The 7,234-nt window shown below is 31.2% G+C and overlaps 1 protein-coding gene across 12 annotated transcripts in view; it reads left to right on the top strand.

Annotated features, from left to right (window-relative positions):
- Positions 1 to 7,234, top strand: part of Naaladl2 (N-acetylated alpha-linked acidic dipeptidase like 2) — a 1,175,859-nt gene that overhangs the window by 671,696 nt on the left and 496,929 nt on the right. The window lies entirely within an intron of this gene.

Genomic DNA, 7,234 nt, shown 5'->3' with positions numbered 1-7,234 from the left:
GTGTGTGTATGTGTGTGTGTGAGAGAGAGAGAGAGAGAGAGAGAGAGAGAGAGAGAGAGAGAGAGAATGGCATAAAAGGTCATAGATTGTCACAGGAAGATGACTTTTTCCAAAATAGAATATTCTAAATGAAGTGATTTATATCCTTAGTCCTTAAAACAGAGGTTACCTTAAGCTGAGCCTTGTTGAGTTTGTGGGACCTTGATAAAATTAGCGTGCTCTTCATAATAGCACCTGTCTGTAAAGGAAAACCACAGCATCCTCTTCTCATGACAAATGTGAAATTTGTAATCTATTATCCAAACTGACTAATTACCTTTTGCTTCATGTTACACAAGTATCTAGTTGATTTATACTCCTTAGTGATTGATTTTGTCAACTGTATAACTTTACAGTTACTAACTGTGCTCAAGAATTTAATTAAAATATAATAGGCTAAGGAGAAGCAGAATTTTGATTTATTTTATTTAAATAGAAGTTTATTAACACTCATCCTCTAAATGCATTTACATAATTAAAGCAGCTCAATCTTACTATCTGATAATGAAGCACCACAATAGAGAGCCATGGCTGCTCATTCTTACCTCATTTCCTTTTTCTATTTAAGAACAATGGTCAATGTATTCATATCACTGGAAATCCCTGGTTCTGAAGATAAATTAGATTTCTCCTCATTCAATCTTAAATGAGCTTTGCTAATTCCCTGGTCCAGAAATGTTTCCAGAAATCTCTTGGCACACTGTATTAGGAAAGAAGAGAACATTCTGTACCTATTTTTCATTGTTGTTCAAAGATGTCACTTCACTTAAATCTGATAGTGTCTGATTATATATAAGTGGCCAGAATTTTTAAATATTCTTGAAAATAAAATACAAAATGAAATTATTATTTCCTATTGCATAATTTTCTAATACATTAAATGCCTTAAAATAATCATATTTTGATCCAGCACTCTCATATTAAATGTATTCTATTCTGGGAAGGGGAAAGAAGTGATAAAAAATCATGATTAATGATGTGACCAAATATTAAAAATTATGCTACATTTGTCCTGCTAAATACCACACAGCTATTAAAAGTAACAAAGTAAAAATCATCATAAATCAAATAAGTTATAAAGAGAACATTTAAAATAAATAATGACTTTATTATTATTGCCTCTGACAGAAACACTGTTATGATATGGGATAGATATTTTTCTAAACATGTTTTATATGTTATCACATTAACATTCACAATAGTCATAATGTCGAAGTGGGGGCTATTATTATCTTCAATTTTCAGATAAGGTAACTAAGGTAGAAAAGTGATGACTAATTGACTCAAAAGACAGAGATGTAGTTAAAGGAAATTCTCAGGACTTCCACACAGGAAGGCTCATCTCAAATCCTGAGTTTTTAAGGCCTGTGTATGTTTTGGTGGTGGTGGTGTGGTGTTGTTGGTGGTGGTGGTACATTCGTGCGTGTGTTCGTGCGTGCGTTTATTTTGCTACAGTAAATCATTAATAGGTAATCAAGATGATAAATTAGAATTTTTAAACTGATACTCTAAGGTACAGAGTGGCATGTCAAAATCTGCTACCAAATATCAATATTTCAAATGAAATAACTAAAAATAGATAGAAATATTGCTAAGTCCCTCACTCATACCTGGGATATAAAAGGTTTTGGAATTGAAGAGCAGAGGTTTTATGGAGAGTTAAAAAGTTGTATAGGAGGTTCCACTGTACCACTGGGGACAGGGACTTCAATGGAACACATGATGGGCTTAACACCTATTCCCTTCAATGTGGAATACAGGGTAGACTGATGGATAAATCTACTTGAAAAATCTAAAGGTAAGAGATTAGCTTGCTAAGGTGTTAATAAATGAGCATAAAAAAGTATCAGTGTTGGGTTGGCCTGTGTCCCTGAGTTGGCAATAGAAAAATCTCCATGTATTCCTAGTAGGTCAGATGGAGCCACATGACAGAACCAGTGTCATCTCCTTTCATTCTTGCCACTTGGATTGTTGATGCATAAGTCAGCCACAGGGCACATTAGAATTGCATTTGTTCCCATCAAGGAAACTACAATAGAGGCTGCTTCAATTAATTCACAATGTATCCACAAGGCCCAAAGGCAGCTTAAAATATCTGTGAGCCCCAGAGAGCCTGTAGATCTCTTAGGACAGGAATAGTACAGTCAGAAAAAAAATCATACCCAATGAAGCTTTTAATATTTCCCACCCCATGTACTAACTGTATTCCTGTCCCTCCAACACTAGAGGGAATTTTAAAATGATGAAATTTTAAATGAAGGGTACAGATTTGAGACATTCTAATTACTTAAGACTGGTAACTCAAATTGATTATAGGGCTTTTTATTGCCAATAATCATAAAAATAATGGGAAGGTCCAAGTTGTCTTCTAGGACTTAAGAGAAAAAAATATTCCTGTTTGAGTATTTTTAGAGGGGGCAGTGTCATTGCTTTGGATATAGATATATTACACAAAGCCCTGCTTGTTCAACCTATCATTACTATAATGTGTATGTTAGGGGATAATTATATAATTGGGTAGGTAGAATTATGAACGATTTGACTTCTTTTTATTTTTCTGCATTTATAATTATTCTAAATGATTGTGTATATATTTTGTAAGCAGAAAGCATGCCTTTAAAATTTCAAGTTAACAAATTTAAAAAAAAAATCAAGTTAAAATAAGACCCTAAAAAGTTTTTTTTTCCTAATAGTGCTTATAGGCCAATTATTCAAAATCCTAACACCAAATATATAATGGGTTAAAATAAAGCAACTTTCTTTGTGTTAGTTTCAGAGGATACTTGTATTATGAAACCCTTTGATTCGTTATAAAGTAGTGTTTTATATGGAATAGGAAACAACAAGAACCTGGTAATATTTTCCTGATAAACCTATGAATAAGTTTAACAAAGCATTGTGTGCAGAATGTCCTTCCAGACAGAGCCTTGCTAAACACTCTTCATTATCTTCTTGACAGAGGGACAGGGCATACCAAAGCTTTGGGGTTGTATGTACATTAGTACTGAATCTATTAATACACATTCACATGGTAAAGAAAAAAGAAGCATGGGTCAGACAGGATTCTAGAGCAAAATTTCTGCTGAGCTTGCCTCACCTGTCCATCAAGTATATTCTGGGTCTGAAATTCAAATGTGAGGTCATACAATTGACATTAAAATGGCATAGAACTAAGTGACTTCTTTGTGAATCACAATTGTTAATTATGATTCTAAATGAACATTTGGTATGGGAACGTGCAGCTGAATGGGTAAAGAGAAAAGTTAATCTTATTTTAGCTGAGCAGTAGTTACTAAATCACAGTTCAAAAAGGAATTTGGAAGGGAATCTGTGAATCTAAGATAGGGAGGGCAAAGAGGAAGCATAATTGGTACATTAAATTATCTCCTAAAATGAATAGAAAATAACCTAGAGCTGAGAAGGAGATCTTTTTAGTTTTATCATGAATTCCAAATGTTAATTTAATTTCATTGAAGTGATTGGTGAGAAAATACCCCCACTGTGTGCCAGGAAAGGTGTAACACAGTGGCATTTAGATGTATGCCTTGATATCCACAAATATTGCTGCAGATAACTCAAATGAGTTCTCTGGAGCTCTGCGCTAGTTTGCTGTAGCTTAAACTATAGAGGACAGGCTTTGGGTTCATTTTAGATTTATATTTATAGTAGTGTATTTTAAGGGTAAGTACTTTTGTTTATTTAAACCTTTAGGGCAAAATAGTCTTTTAGTTGTCATAATGGACTCAAATTTCTCTCACTGACATTATGAGACATAGTAATGTGGACCCTGAGACCTTCATAAATTCTCAAATTTCTAGAAAGAACTCTCCCACGAAATTTATTTTTATAAAATACAATAAAATTTGACATTCGTCTTGTGACCATTTTTATAAAAACAATAAGAAAAATATTGTAAACTCTATGACAACTAGAAATACATTAAACCTTACTGAAAAGTGAAGTCTACACCATTCTCTAGTTTCTACCACACATTAGTGCCATGTCTTGGAGTCATTTTTGTATGCAATAAAATCACAAATGAATGTATCTTAATCATGCCATTTGTGTATTGTGAAATTACACAAAACTCCACAAATGCTTTTACTGTTTTATATATGGAATAATGCATATCACATTCCTACTACTGTCATATCCTAAGATGTAAAAGATTGGTTAATTTTTCATTATTTTAATACACACTTGTAACCCTTTGAGATTTTTTTGATGATACAGGAATCAAGGAGATATTTTTAGTTTCTTGAGAACAAAGTATTTTCTATCTATTTATCAGGTAATGTTTTTATCTAATCATAAATAGGAACAATGAAAGAGAAATGCTTTTTAGATCTGTGCCTATGTTGTTCTAAATATTTGGGCCCTGTATGACTTATCACGGGTAAGCCCAGAAATGATGTTTAGATGGGAAAGCCTTTGAGAAGAGTCTGGGGAAAAAGAAAAGTGGGAAATAAACAATTTCTATGTATTTCTCCTGTCAAATATGTAGATTGCTTACTATAAATTAGGAAGGAGTTGTATTATTTAAAGAAAAGACAAATTCATATTATTTTAATTTTAAAATTAATCCAAAAAATGATTAAAGTTTAAAACATGAGGTGATGGTTGAGAAAATATCTATAAATATTGATTACATATACTTAATATTCAAAGATTGGACAACTGGAAAATTATTAAGAAATCCAATAGTTCTGGTAAAGTTAGTGGTGAGTAGAGTGCCACTTAAAATTAATTTTCATGAAACATTTCCATACTTGTCAAATTAGCTGAACTATGAGTTTCATTTATTTCAATTTCCTCTTATTTCTCAAAACATTTGTTTAATCCCTATGATAATCGCACTCAAAAGAATTGTTTTTTTTGTTCTAGTTGACAAAAAGCAACATTTACTCTATGTCACAGAAGTTTAGATATAGTTGAACTCAAATTTAATTTATTTGCTCAAATTAAATTATGTATGTATTTATTTATTTAATATAAAAATGTTGTGTGTAAAATAAAGTTCTTGAAGATAAAATGCTCATGATTTGTGATACATATATATGTGTGTATAATGTTTATGTGTGTGTGTATATATATCTATATATACACATTACACATACATATACACACAGCATATAAATAGACAAACATACACATAGTGAGGCTAAGAAGATATGAAAGAAAAGAAAAATAGTTGTACTGTTAAAATTTTTGGTTTATCACCATTTTTCCTGCTATGGAGGAACCTAGAAGATCTCTTTAAGTGGCATTCTCTGAATATTTTAGATAATATTCAGAGAATATGTTTAATTAAACAATGTTTAATTCTGTGTCATTGAATAATGCTTTTAGGTATGATTCTGTATATGAAGAAAGACTTGCTTCTTTATTTCTTAAGACAATTTTTGATGGCGTTTTGTGAACAAAAGTAAAAAGCAAACATTATCCTGATTCTTTGAAAGGATATGCTTGTTCACTGAATTATTTAATAAGGCACTTCATACCCAATTCTCAGAAGTAATTACAAAAGACCAATAACCTCATATATTGTAATTCTAAGACTGAAGAACTTTTCTGTTTGTCATGGGAAACATGGCCAGCTTCAGGACACAAAATCACAAAACAATAGTTTAATGAATTTTAAAGTGAAATCTGCTGTTTTCTTGTTCAGAATTCTTCCCATTTTCCACTGACTCACTTAAGTTACTTTTCAAAATGAGTTAGACCAAATATTTCTTTATCTTCAAAGTTATTTTTTGTTTAAATATGACTTTGATCATAAGGTTACATTGAAAAGATTTTACACGATGCCATTTTCTGCCACTTAGCAATCCAACTTTAGGAAAGCGAATGTAGAGCAAGAATAAATAATCAAATGCCTCACATTCTATTTCTAATATCAAAGTATATTTCAGGCTTCAAACAAAACAGAAATGTGTATACAAATCCTCAAAGTTTATTACAAATTAACCACATAATTTAGAAGTCATGCATACGTTTAACCTACATGATAATCTAATTTAATTATGTATTTGGACCATTTGAAATATGAAGTCACAGCAAGTGTCATCATGTTATAAGGGTTTACTTTTGCATATCTTATTGTAATATAATTTGCTTAAATACTCTCTAAGCATTCATGTAAGTTTTAGAGGAAGAGAATTGGAGAGAGTGGGAGAGGAAAAAAAGAAGGAAGAAAAACAGGGAGGGAGGCAGAGAAGTAGGAGTTAATCCTTTCTAATTTAACTCCTAAAGCTACACACTTCCCAGATTTTTAAAAATATATATTCCATGTTGTTTTAAAAATTGAAACAATAAGCTCTAGACATATGTTAATTTTTTGGTAACACACAGTCCACACAGGACTCACCCAAATATGTATTCATACATATTAGATATTATTAGGATTATTACTGCTATGATATACTGACCTATTCTTTTATGTTTTATTCTCTTGCCCATTCCTCCTGTTTTGCAATTATTACATTATTTCTGCTGTTGATAGTCTTCCCAGTCCTTCCAATTTTTTTGTACTTGCTCTGGGCTCTACAAATAGCTTGTTTTAAGTAGTGAAACACAACATTATAGGATGCCAAAATAGTATAAATTAACTGAAGTTAAAGTTTTTCTTTCTACTTGATGGTAATGTGACCTCTGAATGTTGTCTATAAATGCAAATCTAAAATCTTAAGATTTTTTTCAAATCTATACCATGATTAGAAAATAATCTCAACTCATGAGATTATGTGAAGATTAAATCTGAAATGCATGCATGATAATTCTTTCATACATATTAGATATTATTGGGATTATTACTAAATACTTAAATTCTAAAGAGAAAGGGGAATTTAATGATTTAATTACAGGGAAATGTGACAGAGCACTCAGAATTTCTAAAACTGAACTGAAAATAGTAATATGCTTATTTGACAAGCCAATTGCAGAAAAAAGTTTTCTCACATTTTTGCATTAACAATAAAGATTACGGTTGGTACCATGTAGCATAATTTGAATCTTTGAATTATGCAAAATAATTGAAATCTTTATTTATCCATGTGGAATGAATGCACAGGTAGGGAAATGAATGTTAACAATAAATATACCTTGACTTTTAGTTATAGATAAATATAATTGGTCATCTAATATAACAGTTCATGGTTTAGATTTTTACCATGCTCAATTCTTTTTTTAGCTATAG

This window comes from Marmota marmota, unplaced genomic scaffold (assembly GCF_001458135.2).
Source record: "Marmota marmota marmota unplaced genomic scaffold, marMar, whole genome shotgun sequence".
Lineage (NCBI taxonomy): Eukaryota > Metazoa > Chordata > Mammalia > Rodentia > Sciuridae > Marmota > Marmota marmota.
The sequence above is the reverse complement of the archived record's forward strand: the minus strand, read 5'-3'. Positions and strand labels throughout refer to the sequence as shown.